The 20,736-nt window shown below is 36.4% G+C and overlaps 1 protein-coding gene across 4 annotated transcripts in view; it reads left to right on the top strand.

The window, feature by feature from the left end:
* NiPp1 (nuclear inhibitor of protein phosphatase 1) overlaps positions 1 to 20,736 on the top strand; it is a 164,972-nt gene that overhangs the window by 36,710 nt on the left and 107,526 nt on the right. For 2 of the 4 annotated variants that reach the window (XM_090409962.1, XM_090409965.1), the window contains exon 3: positions 19,481 to 19,601. The exons of the other annotated variants lie outside the window; for them this stretch is intronic. The gene's annotated coding sequence lies outside the window, so the exon portion shown is untranslated. The remainder of the gene's footprint in view (positions 1 to 19,480; positions 19,602 to 20,736) is intronic. 4 annotated transcript variants of the gene reach the window in all.

Genomic DNA, 20,736 nt, shown 5'->3' on the forward strand with positions numbered 1-20,736 from the left:
TAAGTTGAAAATCTATAGAATATGATTTGTTTTGTTATCCTCATAAGTTAACCTGAACTGGATCAGTTTGAAATGTAGAGGCGATGAGTATTGCAAGCATACTTTTAATAATGGATGTTTTGGATTTAACAGGATTACAAAAACATCTAATTTAAGAATTGTATTAAATGTCTCAGTGTAAGGTAGTAAATATTAATTGATACTAATATTTACTTACACAGCTGATAATCCATCATAATCCATTATGCAATAATGTATAATGCCTTTACCTCTCCTTTAAGTCTGTCTTATGGTGCAAAATAGAAACATAGATACCAACCTTTCTCAGTGGAGCATAATTTGCGAAATGCAATTAGACTTTTATTCCAATTATAGTTCTATTGTAAAATGAGAAAACTGAATAATGAAGATAAACTATTTGTGCATGTTTATATAATATCACAGTTTGTAGATTTTTAATGGCCTTGAAATTTATCATACGAATTATACTAAATTTTATCTAAGAGCAATGAACAGAAAATAATCTTGTGAAGTCACAAATCTCTGCATCTTGTTCCACACAAATGAGTCTTAAAAAAATGGTTGCTAAGGTTAGTAACCTTTGCACCCATTTAGTTAAGATGTTACTGACCTTTCATACTTAATCATATGTTTTTATTGCCGTAATATACTCTCTGCAATGTGCATTATATAAGGAGTTCAAGTATGATAATGTGAATAACAGTGGGGGTCTCTCATGATAAGGCTGACTTCATGTAGATAACCAAGAAAATAATATATATATAAATATATATATGTCCATGCGGTTAGCCTAGTGACTTTGCGCTTTGCAACCATATGCCTGTGGAAGGAGTGTACTAGGTTCGATTCCCGTCAACAACGTGAGGAGCTTAAGGATCTTCCTCAGCCATAGCCAAGTTTGCCGGACATGGACAGCAATTGGCAGAGCCTCTGCTACTAATGGCTCGCAAAAACTTAAGCAAGTTTGAGTGCAGTTAGTAGTTGGAAGGGGAACAGTTGTTCGATGCTGTTGGCACACTCTCCCTCGATGAGTCTTTGGACTTCCTGAAGGTGTCACATAATAATAATAATATTATCTGGGGTTTTTCATCCTGCAAGTAGGCAAACCAGCCCCGTGAACACACAGGCTACAGTCATAGAATATAGTACGGCAAGGAAGGCAACGGGAAACCACCTTGCTCATAATCATTTCCCTAGTATGGTAGCTTATAGCTACCCACCAGCCGTATGGCTGAGGGAATAGAATATATATATATATATATATATGAAGAGCTTCTGACAGATGATAGAAATGGCCAGAGATAGAACTAGATGGCAAAGATTTGCACATAGGGGACTCAACCCATCATCTGATGGATGAGAAAAAAGAATATATTATATTATATTCTTTATATATACAGTAAAATCCCGTTTTTACGTTCCCGCAATTTACGTTTTCCTGCCATTTACGTCATTTTCCATTGGTCCCGTCTTAAGGCCTATTCTTAAGATATATTGTTTTTCCACCATCAACAACTTGATGTGGACGTTATATCCTGTGATTTGCGTTTTTTCTCGGGTGGCAATACTGATTTTTGAATCGATTTCTACGGAAATCTGTGCATTTCTGTTCCCAGATGGCATTGCTTTCGACTGTGGTTTTGTTTCTGCCATCACGGTGACTTGCACGCTTGCAGCAGTAATGTATGATGAGCAATACCGAGATTTTTCAATCGCAGTACGAATTGATATTGCAGAATTTCTGCTACGTAATTTAACGTGTGAAAGTTGCTTTCAAGTTGCGGTGGGGATTATCCATGTTAGTAACATGGAGAAAAAAAGATAGAAAATGTATTTCGGTAGAAGAAAAGATGGCAATTCTGTGACGTGTAGATTGGCACGTGTGCATTTAGCAAAAGATCTTGGACTCTCCATGTCCACTTTGAACACAATAGTAAAAAACAGGTCAAGCATTAAACTCAATGCAAAGCAAGCTGGCACTATGTCAAAAAAAACGAAAAGCAAAAACAACCAACAATTAAGATTTTTTTTAAATAGATAAATGTAAGTAATTCATTTATTTTCAGTTATTAAATTTTGTAATCTAGTATGTAGACTCGCATACTAGCAGTAAGTCATCTTTTAGCCTTTTTTTAAAATGTTTTTTTTACATTTCCTGCTATTTACACTTTTTTTCCATCAGTCCCCTGAAAAGTGTAAAGAAGGGATTTTACTGTGTGTGTGTGTGTATATATATATATATATATATATTTGAACTGTTTTGTCATGGTCATCCTCAGGAGCATATTGCAAGCAGACTGGCATATAATTAAAAAAAAAAAAAAAAAAAAGAGCTAAAACTTCTGTTTGAACTAACCATAATAATAATAATAATTATTACATTGTTATCTTATCTCCATGGAATCATTTATCGGGAGAGGCTATTATTCTCATTATCATACTTAAACTCATTCACCAACAAATCACTCACAACCTGTCTCTTAAAACCCAATTCTCGAAGCAAAAAATCTGATTCCTCATACTAGGCTATTCACATGCATAAAATTTCTAGGGATAACCCCTTCTCTTTTTCCTGTATTGTATCGGAAAAAGCTTGTGTGTGTATGGGATATATAGCACATATATCTTCTCTTTTCTATCTATAAAGTAGCATTTGTAATTACCCCACTGTCATTTGTGTTCATCCTTACAGAAGTATTCCACATGCCCGTCACAATCTTGGTAATTCACTTCTGGATGCTCTCTTCCTCAGAAGATGAAGTGAGATTAGGAATACAGGCAATGATCTATATGGTTATGTGGCCTTATTCAAGTCTGATAAAGTGGAATAATCGCCTCCCTATTTCTGCTTTTCAGTGTGCTCTTCAACATCCAGGTAATCCATAATGAGCTATTTTGGCAACCTTTGCAATATATCCTCTCAACTTCAACTCCCTGTCAATATTCCCACAAATCTCTGGCTTCATCAGAAGGATAACTGGCAGACGTGTTTTGACCATACTTCAGCATATCTAAATCATCCTGCAGGATCTCTGTATCAGCTCTCTGTTTTACAACATTAGAAAACAATTGGTCAGTTGATCAGAGCTTCTGGTATTTCAGAATAGAGATGGTTATATGATATCTTTAGACTGATCTGGAGAAAAGAGGATATACCTGATGATTGAATCACGAAGATGATTGTTTCAGTATACAAAGATGGTTCAGGAAAGGAGTGTAGTAACTATAGGAGAATAATATTGTCACTGTGCAAAGATTTATAAAAGGGTAATGCCAACTAGAATATGGGATAAAGTAGCAGAAGAAGATCTAAGAAAGGAGAGTTTAGTTTTAGAAAAAGCTCAATCACTGATTTTATTTTTGCTGTAGCAAAATTCAAATCAATGAATCAGTTGATTTTCCCTGTAAGGGAAATGGAGAAATACTGGAAATTCAGAAAACCTATTTATGGCATTTCTTGGTTTGGAAAAAGCGTTTCATCTGGGAAAGTTAGGGATAAGAAAAGAAGAAATAATTATGATCAAGAATATGTATGTTGAGCTGTGTGAGGACTAAATTTGATAATTAAGTGTAATTCATTACACTTAATAATGGAGTGTCATATCTCCACTTCTGTTCACTGCAATGATGAATAATCCTAGATGTGGTTAATAATGAAAAAGGAGAAACAGCTATATTTGCAGAGAAGATATAGTCTATTTGTTATTTGAGCTTTATTTTTAAAAAAACAAAAAACTTCCTGTACCATGTACATAATGTGTTCTGCCATTTAGAAGATTTTGAAGTTATTTTATATGCTGCGGCAGGTATTAAAAACATCTTTACCATAACTTTCCCCTGCTCTTTGTGCATGAAACTCTCTTGAACATGACACTTACACAACATAATTCTGTAACATAACACTTTTTCAATGACAATTTCTGGATAACGTTGGCAATGACGTTTTTAACTTCAACGTGAAAGTGGACAAAGCAATTGGAAGATGGATCTTTATGCATCATGGACTAAAGAGTCCAAGAAAGAAATAATGATTTTCTGTTATCAAGAGTGTTATGGAAAGAAAAAAGAAGCCACTGTTCAGTCATATTTTTATAATTTTGTACAGAAAGTTGAACAGCCAACTGAAGTAGTTTTTTTTCCCCTTATTTTCTCATACTGTTTATACATTATTACTTTGCATTGATGATTACATACTGAAATGTAATTTATGTATATATAATCTTGTGAAGGAAACTAACAGAAATAATCTATAAATATGTCAGCGATAATGCTGGTATTGTTTACGGAGTAATTAGCATATTGGCTTTCCAACCAATAGGCTATATGTTCAAATCCCAATGGGCATAGATGTTTTTGAATGTCTTTAGGTAGGTAGGAAATGAATTTCAGCATCCAGTGTAAGACCGGATGCTGAAATTCACAATATACTGGCAACCCTTCTTCTTGGAGGCCTGAGGTGGCTTGAAAAAGTTCCATTTTTTATTCTCTAGAGTAGAGTTTCTAGGCTATGCAAAAGATAAATTAAAATAATCAATAAAGATAGCAAAAATAGCCCACCCACAGTAGGACTATACTATAGGTCTATAAATAAACCTCTGTTACATCGCTGTATTTTCGTTTCCTTATTAGAGTACGTATTTAAGTATGATCCAAATTGATCCAGTCTTCTCTATATCCTTCTACCTTAATTTTATATCTATCTCCTTAATATATAACCCGGCTTGGCTCCTAGGGATATTTCCTCTTCAGAAACTGGCAAATTTATATTTTAACTGCACCAGCCAGCTTCCTATAACAAGAATATAATTCATGCTCGGGGAAATATTCCTAGGTTTTAGGCATATACGTTAATCTAGAATTCACACGCAAGTATATAGATCTCGGTACCTTGCAATCGTGACCTAAGATCTAATCTCAATTATATAATTATCTAACCTCCTTCCTGCTATTTGGTTCTATTTTCACAAGTGGTAGTTTGACACCACTTGTGAAAATAGATGTGAACCTGAAAATAGATCTTGAACCTGAGTCTTGCCTCGAATTTAGGCAAGACTCAGGTTCAAGTAACAAAACATGTTACTTGAAAATGTTCAATACTAGTCTAACCTTCTTACATAAACTGACATGCAAAATCATGTAATACAAATGGATAATTAAACAATATCACATTCAAGTCGGGTTCCTTCATTCACATTTACTTTAAATAGATATTTCACAACTCATTTCTCTCTCAGTTAAATTTACTCAATTAACAAAGGGTTTTCACTACTTCAATCATATGTTAGAGATTTATCCTATACAAATCTTTGTCTAATAGAATTGGCTGTATTAATTATTCTATCCTGTCAAAGTTCTCTAAAATGTCCTCAGTCTTGCTTTATCAAGACACAAATTCTACCTTCAAACAATCTCAAGATATAAAACAAAAGGATCTTTACTTTACCAAGTCCGTCCGAAGGTCTATTAGCTGCCACGTGTTGCTCGGGTCATCCTTCATCTTGGCTGGTCCTGGGTCAGGTCTCATGACTGAGTTGTTCTGTTCTCTGCTACCAGACACAAATCAGGAAATGGCTGGAACTACAAGCCTTCTCTGTTCGCTTGGGTGGGTCATTCAGCATTTGGCACCATTCTGCATGAGCTGTTGATTCTTGTACGGGTCTCCGTGGAATACCTCTCAGCGCAAGTCATGAATATGGCTGGCTGTCCGTCGACATAGCACCCTCGGTTTGTCCTATCTCCGATCACTCATCAAGAGTCCTTGATCTCCAAAATCCCAGAAGAAACAGAAAAAAGCCTAGAGCTGGGTGCATATTGCCTTAAATATTCTTTCTCAGCGCCCTCTTTTTCTGTATTGTTTTTTTGCACGATCCATAACTTACATCGCCCTTAGGTTGATCCCTTGCTTTTCTCTCCTTACTATTAGGTGTTGAAAACAACACCTAATAGCAAGGAAGGGCACTTATGTCAGCCTTCCCCATAAGCTGCAGCCTTCGGCGTTACGATAGGCACTTGTGGCTTAGACGTGACTGTTGATCCTATTAGTCATTTCTTGCCTGGCGACTTACGACTTTTTGATAGCTTAATAATACATGAATTAAGCCATTATTCCTTTACATGAAATGCTAATCTGACATAATTCTTGATTTTAGCTTTCCGTTTGACAATAAATAATTCCAATACATTATACATACTGATATACACTTTCACATACAACAACTTAGGTGTTTCTCACCTTCTGCTAGTAAGCAGGTATTATGCAAATTTCCTTGTTATTTTGTAAAACTTACACGTTAGATCTTAAATGAATAACTTGTCAAGAAGTTCTTCATTCGATATCTAACACCTCCCTTGGGTGAGAGCCACATTAAAAAAAAAAAAAAAAATAGTCATTTAACTGATGAAGGGTTTAAATTTGAGTTACATAAATTTTGATGATTGTAAGTTGCCAGGCCTATATCTGACCAAATACAGATGGTCCCCAACTTATAACATTACTCTTGCAATGTTAACCTCTCTATCCTGCCCATCAAACATATGATCCCATTAGCTTCCAGCAATTTCTTATTTATGATTAATGTCATTAATGATGATGCCCTTTGGTTGAAAAGGTTAATTTTGGATCCTGTCTGAGATCAATCAAGCAGAGAATACATGCAGTTGACCGACATAGATTTTAAAGATAGGAATAATCATATAATCATAACATTAATTATATTTCTGTGAATCTAAGGTACTCTGCTGTGACAGTGTATTGGGGAAGAGGATGAGATGAACTTACTTAAATTATAGACTTCTAGGTTAACCAGAAAAATTTAGGGTTATGTAAAGTTCAGTACTAGGATTAGGTATCCATACCAACTGGTTTTCCTAGCTCTAACTATATTCACCTTAAAGCAGTTGTATCAAAATTTATTCCCCCCCCCTTTCCCCATATCAAAAGAACAGTTTCATTGTGCTCTGAATTTTAGAAACAGATTACATTTCATTTTATTAAATAATTATTTGTAAAAATTATTTATTAAAAATAATATTTAATAGACCTAACATGTATTTTAGATAAACTTCATTTTATTACATTTTAGGACTCAGTTAGGATATACAATTGTTGAATATTAATACATATAAATTAACTTAAATATTTCAAAGATAATTGTAAGCATAATCACATTTTTCATTTACACTACATAAAAGTATTAGTTTTTCTGCTTGAATTCAGTTTCCCAAATTGTGGCATTTTAATTTACAAATTGATATGCAGTACTAGAATTAATATGATTAATTGGAATAATAGCTGCTTCTAAAATTACATTTTAATTACCCAGTGCAGCGTCTTTATTTTATTTGTGTCTAAAACTTTAAATATTACTCATCTTGGTATAGATTATTGATATTTATAAAAACAGTGTTTTGCACTATTTTGTGTATAGAAAATGTATTATGGAAAGAATGGAATTATACAGGCGTGATGGGCTTCATTTGGAATGAGTGCACTGGAGAAAGTGTTATTAGATGGAAGTACATTGTGTGATGAGTGCATGGAAAATCAGGAGAGAGTGCTATTGAAGAGACAGAAGTGCTTGGCAGTGGAAACAGTAGTAGTGTGAGAAGAAGAGAGAATGGGAATGCAAGAGGAACAGGGAAGCGGTGGGTGGGCGGAGACCGGGTGTACAGGGAGACATGGCATAGGGAGAGTGGATGTTGAAAGTGTCAGTGAAAGTGTGTATGAAGATGGAGTATATCGCGATGTGGGTGGAAAGTTGAGACTGAGTGGATATATGTGATAAGTGGCCATGCAGGTGATTGGGCAAGTGTGGTGTGGAAATCACAACTAACAATTGACTTAGATAGGACTGGTTATAGACCTAAAATTGAACTACCGTGTTTGTTTACAAATGCCAGAAGTATCAGAAATAAGGGAGATGAAATAGTTTCACTGATTATTTGCCACAGATTCATTGGAATAAGTGAAACATGGTTGAATGAAGAGATGAAGAAAGAATGGGAATGCAAAGGAACAGGGAAACGGTGGGTGGACAGGGAGAGATATTCTAACAGGAATAGAAATGGAAGGATACAGTAATTTTTGCAAGGATTAAAAGGACAATAAGGGAGGGGGAGTGCTGCTGATTAAAGCAGAAGAATTATGTCCACATAAAGTAGACATGAAAGAGGGAAATAGTGGCAATGTGATGTAAAGTGGAGGTTGACAGCAAGACATATTTAGTTGGATGTTGCGCTATAGGCCATGGAATGTGGAAGATAGTGATAAAGAAATGTATAAGCAACTTAGATTAGTGAACAAAGGAAGGTAATTATTGTGGGTGATTTTAATTAAGACAGTATAGATTGGACTGAAGCAATAGCATTTAAGAATAAGAAAAATAAATTTCTCAAGTTCTTGAGAGATAACCATCTCAGACAATATGTAAAGGAAGGCATGTGAGAATCAAGAGTTTTGGATCTGATCATTTCATCAGAAGATGCAATTATGGATGGGGTTTCATACTTTCCTCCAGTTGGGATCACCAACTGGAGGAAAGTGATCACCTTAGTTGTGACTAGCCATATGCAGACTTCTGTGAGGAAAACGTAAACTATATTATTAATTATAAAAACTTTAACTACCTATATTTCGGCAATGTTACATTGCTATCTTCAGGTATTACAAAACAGTATGTGCAGGCAGGTACTCAAACCAAGCAAATGAGGCTGAAGAAAGGGAGCAAATTGCTGCCACCCACGTTCTCTTGGCCGACACCAACAAGGCTATTCATGCGCTAGAGGAAGAGCTTGCTGCTATGCTGAATGTCAACCTTTGGACGATCCTTTCCAACATCTCAAATGCTTCAACAGAAAAATAATTTCAAAGAATACGATATAATAAATTTAGTTTAATCCTTTATCCAAGTGTGAGCAAACAAAGTTTGTGCCTGAAAGTATCTTCAGGACTGGGGTAAGGTGGTACAACACCGGGGCACTCCTTGCAAAGGTGGAGCAAGCTACCAACACTCCTATCTCAGTATCTCCCATAATGCAAAACACATCTCCTTGCGGATATGTCTAATGTTATGCATTAAGGGAAGGGCCACAACCCAGACTAGTTTCGACCTTTATTGAGGTCTCTTCAGTGGGAGCCAGGCCCAAGTGGAGATAACAGTCAGAAGCATTAGCATCTACCTATAGGAGTTGCCAAATGGTGTGCCACCTTTTTAATAAATTACTCTGGATTTAGAGAAAGATGTTAAAAGTTTATTTTTCACTTGGTGAAAAATAAACTTTCAACATCTTTCTCTTTCGACCTCAATAAAGGTCGAAACTAGTCTGGGTAGTGGCCCTTCTCTTAATGCATAACATTATACATATCCGCAAGGAGATGTGTTTTGCATTATAGGAGATACTGAGATAGGAGTGTTGGTAGCTTGCTCCACCTTTGCAACGAGTTGCCCTGGTGTTGTACCACCTTAACCCAGTCCTGAAGATACTTTCAGGTGCAAACTTTGTTTGCTCACACTTGGATAAAGGATTAAACTAAATTTATTATATTCTAACCAAGTGAAAAATAAACTTTCAGCATCTTTCTCTAAATCCAGAGTAATTTATTAAAAAGGTGGCACACCATTTGCCAACTCCTATAGGTAGAGATGACCTTGCTAATGCTTCTAGCTGGTATCTCCACTTGGGCCTGGCTCCCACTGAAGAGACCTCAATAAAGGTCGAAATTAGTCTGGGTAGTGGCCCTTCTCTTAATGCATAACATTAGACATATCTGCAAGGAGATGTGTTTTGCATTATGGGAGATACTGAGATAGGAGTGTTGGTAGCTTGCTCCACCTTTGCAAGGAGTGTCCCGGTGTTGCACCACCTTACCCCAGTCCTGAAGATACTTTCAGGTGCAAACTTTGTTTGCTCACGCTTGGATAAAGGATTAAACTAAATTTATAATATCAGACTGGATGTACCCAGTGTTCTTACCAAAGCCAAACCATCAAAAAAAGAATTCAAAGCTTTACAAGAAATGAAAAACAACAGAAAAATAATAATTACTAAAGCGGATAAGGGAAATGCCACTGTGGTTCTAAACCAAACGGACTACTTAAGTAAGCTTGCCTCTTTACTTTTAGATCGGTCTACATACCTCCCTATAGAATATGATCCTGCCAGCTCCCAAATCAGAACACTCCGTATGCTCCTTAAGAAGGATAATGGACTACCAAAAATCCATAAGCGAAATGTACCATTACATCCCATTGTGTATGGCATTAATTCACTCACATACAAATTAGCCAAACATTTTGCCATAGTGTTCTCACAATATACTGGCAACACACTGACATAATGTAGAGGACATAAGAGAGGATGGCTTAATTGTGAATGAGCAGGAGGTATTTGAGAAAATAACCTTGATGTCAATAAGGTGATAGGATTTCATGACATATCACTACATTGTCTTAAGGGAATGCTCCAGGGAATTGGCAGTAACATTGGCATGCCTGTTTAATAAGTTTTACTACAGCACAGGTTTCAAGGGAGTGGAAAGAAGGTAAAATTGTTCCACTGCATAAAGGTTGTGATAAGGTTATGGCTTCAAATTATAGGCAAATCTGTATATCTGGAGTTGTAGTGTAAGTACTAGAGAGATTGGTGAGAAGTAGGATATAGAAATGAGTTTATAACAGCAGTATTCTCTCTTGGTTATTAGCATGAGTTTGTTAAAGGGAGATCATGTTTTACTATCTTATATTCTATAACAAGGTGGCAAATACCTTGGACAGGGTAAATGCATATACAGTGATGTACTTCGATTTTGTAAAAGCTTTTGTAGACTGCCACATGACTAGCTGTTAAATAAATTTAAACACATGGGATTGGATAATAGACTTGGATCAGTGAATGGCTGTCAGATAGGTGTTAGAAAGTTGTATCCTGGGGTGTATCCTGAAAGAGTAAGTTCAGTAGCAGTGTACTGCAGGGGTCAGTTTTGGGACCATTGTTGTTCAATTTGTATGTTAATGATATTGGAATGGGTTTTACTAGTGATCTGCAGCTGTTTGCAGATGATGCAAAATTGGGGAGAGCAATGCAGAGTCAAGCAGATGTTATGGTTTTGCAGGAGGACTTGAATAGATTGCATGAATGGGCAGGTAAGTGGAATGTCAGTTCAGTGTTTCCAAGTGTAAGGTTTTGAGATTTGTAAGCAATGATGGGATGCAAAGTATATACTTGGTGGGGAAACTTTAAAGGAAGTAGAGAAGATGAGAGATCTGGGAGTGGTGGTGGACAAGGACCTGAAGTTCAGGGGCTACGTTGCACAAGTTGTGAAGAAGTCATATTGGTAATGATGCAGAGAGCCCTGACACAGAAATAAAGAAGTTTTGATGGCATTGTATAAGTCCTTGATCAGGTCTCCTACGGATTATTGAGCTCAGATTTCGTCGCCAGGTTTTCATGGTGACAAGGATACGTTGGAAAGGGGTCGAGAAAAGATTCACAAAAGTGATCTTTAGAATGTGAAGTATGAGGACAAATTGAAAGAATGTAAATTGCAAATCCTCGTGAATAGGAGGAAAGGGGGGGGGTATGATTGAGACATATTCACTAGTTGTGATAGTGTGTGTGTGCGCCTCTCCACGAAGAGTCTGACTCCATGGAGGTCAGATGTTAATAATAGTAATTTTATTATTATTATCCTATGACTCCATGCAGTCAAAGACTCATCTAGGAGGTCTCTTTGTTACACACGCACAGCTCATCATACCTTGAACTCCCACCTTAAACACGTTCAAATTTTCTGCAGACACACACCACACTTTCAGGCAATGTATTCCAATCATTCACAACTCTTCATGCAAAAAACCTGCTTCTCACTCTCTCCTTATACAGCTTCCAGGGATGACCTCTTGTTCTTCCCTGATCTCCCACCATTTTATGAAAAACCTCTTCAACGTTAATCCTATAGCAACCCCTTACCAACTTGTCTCTATCATATCCCCCACCCTCTTCTTCCTATCCACTATACTGTAAATTGCATCTTCTCAACCTTTCTTCATATTCAACATGCCAGAGATCAGAAACTACCTTAGTCAATTGCATCTAGATCCCCTTTCCAACATCTCTTCATTTTGAAAACCAGGTGACCTAATCTGTGCAAAGTAGTCCATATGTGGCCTAATAAAGGCCTTATACATCGGAATCAGAATCTCCTTATTTCTACATGCCACTGTCTTCTGCATCATTCCCAGAATTCTTTGTGTTGTCCTTGCAATTTTGGTAACGTACCCTCTAAATTTTAGATCCTTATCCACCATCATCCCAAGATCTCTTATTTCCTACACCTCCAACAACATATCCCCACCAAGCATAAATTCTACATCCCATCTTTGTTTTCCAAATTTTAAAATCTTACATTTCACAGCATTGAAGTGGCATCTCCACTCACTTGGCCATTCACTCAGTCTATTCAATATACAGGCTGAATATCCCATCCACATCTTCTCCAGTATCATTAACATTCAGGTTAAACAGCAGTGACCCTAAAACAGATCCATGACTAGTAACTTTTCTTTTTTGGGATATTGCTCCCCCATACGCAACTTGCTTGATTGGCTATTTGATTGGAATCAAATAGCCAATCTCCAATCTAGTGTATTAGTCTAAATATCAAACTACAGTTTATGAAATTTAATTTATACACTTATAGTTAGCAATTCAACTGCCATAAACTGTGGTTTGGTATTACTTAAATTTTTTTTACACAAAATAGTGTAAAACACTGTTTATAAATATTAATCATCTATACCAAGATGGGTAATATTTAAAGTTTTAGACATTAATAAAATAAAGATGTTGCATTTTTGGTATTTAAAATGTAATTTTACAAGCAGCTATTATTTTCATTCTTCTTCTTCTTCGCGTTATTCCTGCTTCCTATGCAGGGTCCGCGTGTTACTTTTAGATGCGACTTCTTGTTAGTACTACTCCCAACCGACCCGTCGCCTGGTCTGCGCTGGGGGGGGGTATATTTTTGACCGTAGAGGCGTATGTTCACGGGGCTGGTTTGCCTGTTTGCGGGATGAAAAACGCCAGATAAACTGGCGGAAAAACCCTACTGACCGCGCCCAAGACCGGCTAACTTGGCTATGCCTGAGGCAGATCCTCAAATTCCTCACGTCTACAACGGGAATCGAACCTTGGACACTCCTTCCCCAGGCATATGGTTGCGAAGCGCAAAGCCACTAGGCTAACCGCGCGGTTCAGCTATTATTTTCATTAATCATATTAATCCCAGTACTGCTACTGCATGTCAGTTTGTAAATTAAAAATACCACAATTTGAGAAACTGCATTCAAGTAGAAATTATTTGGATGTCAGGGATACACACCCATATATAGAAAACATGCTATTGTGATGGCTACTGAAATAAACAAGCAAAATAACTTTTGATTAATCTGTGGTTAGTTTTAATCAGAATTTTTTATTTTTATTTTTATTTTTATTTATTTATTTATTTTTTTTTGTCTTGCTTGTAATATATTTATACAAAGATATCAGTATTCATAATAGGGGAGGGGATTATTTAAAAAATAATAATTGTACTTCTATCACAATATAATTTCACTAACAAAATAAACCAGTCATTATAAACACAAAAATTAAAATTGGCACATTCTAATTAAATACTGTAGTAGATCTATACATTTTATTCTTCCAACACCTTTACACCTTTAGGTACGTAACAACTGTAATATAGTATTGTCTTAAGCTTAGTGTAATCAAATGCATGAAAATTGTACAAAACGCAGATTCTTTTATAATACTGTTATTTAAAAAAAATGCAATCTTTCTTTCAAAGATAAGTCAAAGACCTGTCTTTGCAAGATAATTGTCAAATGAGCTCATTGTCAGAAGTGAGTCTGGCTCCACATTGGGTGCCACCTGCTTTCTGGTTTTCATAAATTTTATTATTTGTCTTTCCTGTTAAATTATTGTTTATGGATAATATATAAATTCGCCCTTCATTATGAGCAATAAATGAAAGAATACAATCTGAGTTGTGTTGTGGCAAACATTTTAAATCCACCTTAAATTATAAGCCTATTTCTGTATAAATTATGTGTAATGTATATTGAGAATTAAAGAATGTATTACTTTGTTTTGTGAACATTTTTTTTTAACACATATAACAATACTGATACAAAGTAGACAGATAGCTTGAGCGAGTGAACCTGTTTTCTGGCTAGTAGATTTAGGTTGTATTTCTGGAGCCCTGAGTATATGTATGTGTATATATATTTACATTATATCGAAAATCATGTATCATGTAAACACATCATTGTTCTCCCACCTTCTGGTTGAAATTTGACACAAATTTAAAAATTGTTTGTTCATGTATTCTTGTAATAATCTTTTTTTACACGCATGTTACATGAAAGTTGTAATCCCCCCCCCCCACCCCCCCCCCCCCCCACCCCCCCCCCCCCCCACCCCCCCCCCCCCCCACCCCCCCCCCCCCCCACCCCCCCCCCCCCCCACCCCCCCCCCCCCCCACCCCCCCCCCCCCCCACCCCCCCCCCCCCCCACCCCCCCCCCCCCCCACCCCCCCCCCCCCCCACCCCCCCCCCCCCCCACCCCCCCCCCCCCCCACCCCCCCCCCCCCCCACCCCCCCCCCCCCCCACCCCCCCCCCCCCCCACCCCCCCCCCCCCCCACCCCCCCCCCCCCCCACCCCCCCCCCCCCCCACCCCCCCCCCCCCCCACCCCCCCCCCCCCCCACCCCCCCCCCCCCCCACCCCCCCCCCCCCCCACCCCCCCCCCCCCCCACCCCCCCCCCCCCCCACCCCCCCCCCCCCCCACCCCCCCCCCCCCCCACCCCCCCCCCCCCCCACCCCCCCCCCCCCCCACCCCCCCCCCCCCCCACCCCCCCCCCCCCCCACCCCCCCAAAACTGTCCTACTTTGGCCAAACAGGCAGGACAGCAAATATCAGAATCTCAGAACACAAGGATTACATCCGATTTCACCAGTACAGCCACTCTGGGCTTGCAGACCACGCTCTGGATACTCGCCACAGAATAAGATGGAAGAAAGCCACAGTAATACACCGCAGCAAGTTCAAGTATGAAAGACTATTCATGGAATCAGCCTCGGCCCTTAGGAACATGCCAAACCTCAACAAATTTGGATGCATGAAACTGCCCCAAATTTGGGAAACTTTTATCAAAAGAACTTTAGCCCAAAGGCCAAGAACTACCAATATAGCCCGCCAGGGGGCACCATCAGGACTTTAGGAAAACGCTAGCGTCCTAGCCTCAGTCTCATTTGTTGTATTAGTACTTGTGTGCACGTGTCTTTTTAGTAAGTTCCCAAGAAGATGGCAACGTAACGTTCGCCGAAATATCGGAAAGTGTATATTAAAGTTTATTTAATCTATATTTCCAGTATACGCTGTCAATTCCTTAAATATTAGTTATTATTACTTTTATAGTTACTATATTTGGCATGAAACTCTTTGATTCCTATCTTTGAGTTTCTTATTCGGTTTTAAAACAATGTGGGATTTAATATCCCCTTAATTTAAATTATGTTTACATCGCCAAAATGAAGCCTGTTGGCTTTTTATTTTAAATAATTTATGGGTGCACCTTTTTGACAAAAACTCGTATAGCAGAGTATATAAGTTCTTTTCGCTATACCCTTAGTATTATATTTGGTCTAGCTACTCACTGATGAGATCTCAATAAAGATCGAAACCGGTCTGGGTAGTGACCTCCTAGACCGGTTTCGATCTTTATTGAGGAGATGGGTTTTTACATTATGTGAAATACTAAGAATAGCAGACAGAACTTTCTCCACCTTTGCTACGAGTTGCCCTAGTTTGTACTACGTGCTTTAGCTTACGCTAGTAGTCGCCGATACTTTTATAGTTACTATATTTGGCATGAAACTCTTTGATTCCGACCTTTGAGTTTCTTATTCGGTTTTAAAACAATGTGGGATTTAATATCCCCTTAATTTAAATAATAAATATTACTTCCATATTTGTAAAGCAGTCTTCCACAAAATGAATTTTTTTAAACACATATCCAATTATATGAGTTTGCTATCAAATAGTTTTGCACGCACTGGGATACTGTATTATACACAGTTTTCATATTGTATCGTGTTCTTTAACATTGCTATTGATCATTGTTCCATTCCTGATGGTGCCAGTTCATACACTGACGAAATTATTAGATTTAATAAGATGTACTTGATATTATTGGTCACCAGTGTGTAAACTGGCACTTAATATTAAACTGTGTCTTAATCCATTTAAAACTTCTAATATATATTAAAGTTGAATTGTGGATAGTTAGTCTATATATGTTCCATGAAGTTTTAGAACACACTGAAGAAAAAAAAAGGTAAATTGTTGAAGCCAATTTGAAATAGAAATGCCTGTAAATGAGGCAAGCAGCAGAAACTGTAGTTTCTTTGATAGAGGAGTGATCCTAATCAAATTCTGTTTTATAATATTGAAGAATTTTTAAGCTAGTTTGGAAGCTCTTAGCTTGTTCCTGTTTCACCAATCAGTTTTCAATTGGGGAACTAAATGTGTTTATAAAGGCAAATATTTGTTTAGAAGCAAATGCTGTTATGAGTTAAAGTGAAAACTTTTATTGTTCACTGAACAATTCTATGTGTGATATGTTTATGATAGAAAGATGAGTGGTTAGAATTATTTTCCAAGTAGAAAGTTTGCTTATATAATCTGAATATTGTTGAAGATGTATGTGAGGAAAAATATGCATAAATGAAAATGATTTTTTAAATGACTAAATTAGCATGGAGTTTTATCTGAAGTTTACTAACCTAATTAACCTCTAGGTAAAATTCATTTTACTTGTTTTATTTTGAAGATGATATTATAAATCAAGAACTAATCTATAATAGTCTCAAGGTGCTTTATTTTACATAAAAACATCTTGAAGAGTTATAAAAGTGCCTGTTTTTTGTATTAAGCATCTATAGCACAATAATGGTGATTTTCTTTATTTTAAAGCCCTGGTTTTGAATCCCATTTAGGACTCTCTGAATCTTTATAAGATATTTTCAGTTAGAGTGATATCAACTGCTAACACTAGCCTGGGGAAAAGAACTTACTGGACCCTCTGAAGCAGAATAATAAAAGTAGAATTTTGTAATTTATTTAGTTTCATTTATAAAAAGAAAAACTTATGTCTGTGCCCTTAAAAAATTGCAGGCCAGAGTAATCTTACCTCCCCTTCTTGTTCGGGCTACAGCTGAAGGGAAATTAGCTGGTGTCATACAGAGGAAAAGGATTTCCTCCAAAACTGATTTTTTTCCTTCTGCAGAACAAACTGACCAGGTAAACACTGCATGCAGTTAAAAACATAATATAGCCACATATGAGGGGAAGTCTGATTAACACAAAAATGATAATAAAGCAACTGATATAACCACAAGAAAGAATGTACTAGTAGCAGAGTTATGAAGGTAACTTATGTTCCTATATCCTCGTGTGTTCCTTCTTGTGGTTATATCAGTTGCTTTAATATCATTTTTGGTCTAGGTGTTTATCAGAACTTTCCAGACCTGACCACCCTGCCCCACTTGTAACTTTAACCTCTTTGGCCCTAATTTGAAACAGCCAAACCCAACTTGTTTGCATGATCAGGCCAGTGATGAATTTAAATTCAGGAATCATATTGGAAAACAAGTAAAACTCAAAAGTTTGCTGGTTTGATTTCTTTGATTCTAAGGCTCTAATTGTAAGATGTGCCATTATTTTCAGTATCACTAACAAAAAAATTTTATTACAACAAAATACAATTTATTGACAATATCAGGCATGCCCAACTTATAGCCCTCAGAACAAATCCAGACTGCAGACTTTCAAATTGGCCCACCATTTCATATTGAAATTCAAAATTTTCGCAAATTTTAAATACATTTTTACAGATAAATGCTATATTAAGTGTTGGAGGAAAAATGAAACAATAAAAATACCCAATAAATAATATAAAAATATGCCAAGTTACTTAGCCACGAAAGGCCATTGAGCCTAATGTGAAAGCGAAGATAATGGGACAAAAAAAAAAAAAAAAAAAATACACGAATATGGCAAAATACATTTGAGATGTAGTATGGAAGAAAAACACTTTGGGCATAGTATCCACCCATAGCTTTTCTCTCCTTTGGCTATGGATGCTTACTACATTCCAACTCACCCAGCATTTTATAATATGATTTTCTGTTTTACATGCATACTAAGGCAATTAAATATGAAATCATTAACCTCTATATACAAGTAACTTAGTTGTGGAGATACTTCACATGTAAACTTTGTTTGCTTGCACTTGGATAAAGAATAAATCAAAAATATAATTTCTTTGCATCTTTAATTTAATTTCTACATACAGTGTTTGTATATGTATGCAACAAATTGCATGATTAAATGCATATATGTATGCATTTGATGCAGATTTACTTGGCTATATGACATAATTGAAAAAATTTAATGACTAGAAGCCGAGGGATACCAAAATAGGAAAAAACTATTTATTATTTGAATGTGCAACTAGTTTTGTCTTTTTAGACTTCACGCTCTTAATTCTCCTCATCCTAATGATGATGATTCTATCATTCATCCAATGATGAACAAATCAGAAAACATTTTTAGATGCTGTGATAAGCATGAGAGAAAGAATTGTGAAATCAACAGAAATTGTCCTCAGTCTGTTTTAATACTATCCTTAGTTATAACCTATCTGATTGTCATCACTCTTCAGCTTTCCAACTTTGGTATACATGAGATCATGCCCCTGAGAATGTGCCCAACAATATTGTGACATTCAGAATGCCTTCAAATGTCAGCAATATTTTTGCAAGTTAATTTATAGCTTTGTTCTCTTGTAATGTGTATATTTTATATCTCTTTTTATGTTATGCACCTGATGAAGTCTTCTAAGAAGACAAAACTAGTGCATTCAGATAACAGTTTTTTCTATTTTGATATCTCATCGCTTCTAGTCATTCAAATTCTTCAAGTGTGTATACATACATATATATTTGGCCAATGGAAAAAAGCGGAAGCTCATTTGGCCCACATCAAAAAATGCATGAGAACCTTTCTAGGATGTCATGAAGCAATGGTCAATATTATTGCTTAATTTTCAGTCACAGCTGCATGTTCTCTATATTTCATTCATTATTTCAGTAAAATAATATATAGCATTAAAAACACTTGCAACCTTCATATATATTTTGTTAATATTATTACATTCTAAGTTACCATTGTGGTTTTGACTACAGTGTAGGAACTACATCATCAAAGTTTGATTTCATTTAACATCTGAGACTTATTAAATTCTCCAATGTGCAATTGTTCTGCACCTGCGTTGTATATTTTACTTCTATTTTTGCTAACCACTACTCTGCAGATGCATTCTCTTTCTCTGATTAGATTTGAAAGAAGGTGAACTCTTGGCAAAACTGAAATTTTCAGAAAGGAAAAGGAAAAGAAAACTGACACTTTGAAGTCTGAAATACAAAATTCGAAGATACAACATATTTAGTTTTGTTCAGTAAGTAAATATATTTACTTATTTATTATGTTTACTTATTTAGCGGTAGGGGTACAAAAATTCGTTTACAGACACTTTTTTTTTTTTTTTTAGAATGACGGGATAGTATCTCTTTAAAAAAGTTTGAAACCACTGCATTAAATTGTTTTAAAGGTTATTTTTGTTCACAGGATGCACACACAAATTAGATTTCAGTATGTAATTATTAATACAAAGTATATAATGCAGTACAAACAGTATGAGAAAATAGAAATTTTTTTTGAAATAGTTATGGCATTTCAACCATATGAAATTATTAAGAGATGAATGAATGAACAGTGGCTTCTTTCTTCCCTTCAAAAATCTCTTGATAATAGACTAAAGCATCACCTATTTTCCCTTGAACTTTTAAGAACCATGAAGTATTAGGATCCATCTTCTTGAACCATACTATTCCTGCTGAAATTTCACATCATACGAATGTCATCTCTTTCGTTACATTTCAAGATGGCTTCAGAACATTCTTTTGTTATCATTGCTGACACATTGGTTACAAAAGTCAGATCTTTCACATGTATATAGTATGTGTCCACAGTAATATATTAACACAGTGGTTTTCAAACTGTGGGACACACCTCCCCAGTGGTGGTAGAACAATAAGACCCTGGGAGGACACGAAGCAGCAGTCAGTATTATTGCTTATTTTTGATCACAACTCCCCTATGTACTCTATATTCCATCCACTTTATCCATTATTATTGTGTATTATCAATCACAACTCCTGTGTGCTGTAATCTATATGCTTATTTTAATACAGTAGAGCATTATTGTAATAACACCATATATGGGAAAGTGGTCAAGTGGTGACCACTGCACTAGGTTTTGCAAATTTCTTGTGTTGGATTAATTAAAGGTTAGTTAGCTGATCTTATACCAAGGTAGCAGGTTTTTTCCTCTGGAAACTTAGGTTTTTCATCCCGCATACAAACACATTGGTCTTGAGAACACTGCAATTTACAGAAAAAAAATATTAGTGGTGGTGGTGGGCAGTAGATGCCGTTGTGTGTTGATGATTATGGTGGTAGTGGCATTCCATGTAGTTGGTCAATTAAGTGGTGAAGACAGAGTTATAGAGTATCTCTTTAAAAAAAGTATA

The sequence above is a fragment of the Typopeltis vanoorti genome, chromosome 20 (assembly GCF_054136105.1).
Source record: "Typopeltis vanoorti isolate ZY-2024b chromosome 20, IOZ_Tvanoo_1.0, whole genome shotgun sequence".
In the NCBI taxonomy this organism is placed as follows: domain Eukaryota; kingdom Metazoa; phylum Arthropoda; class Arachnida; order Uropygi; family Thelyphonidae; genus Typopeltis; species Typopeltis vanoorti.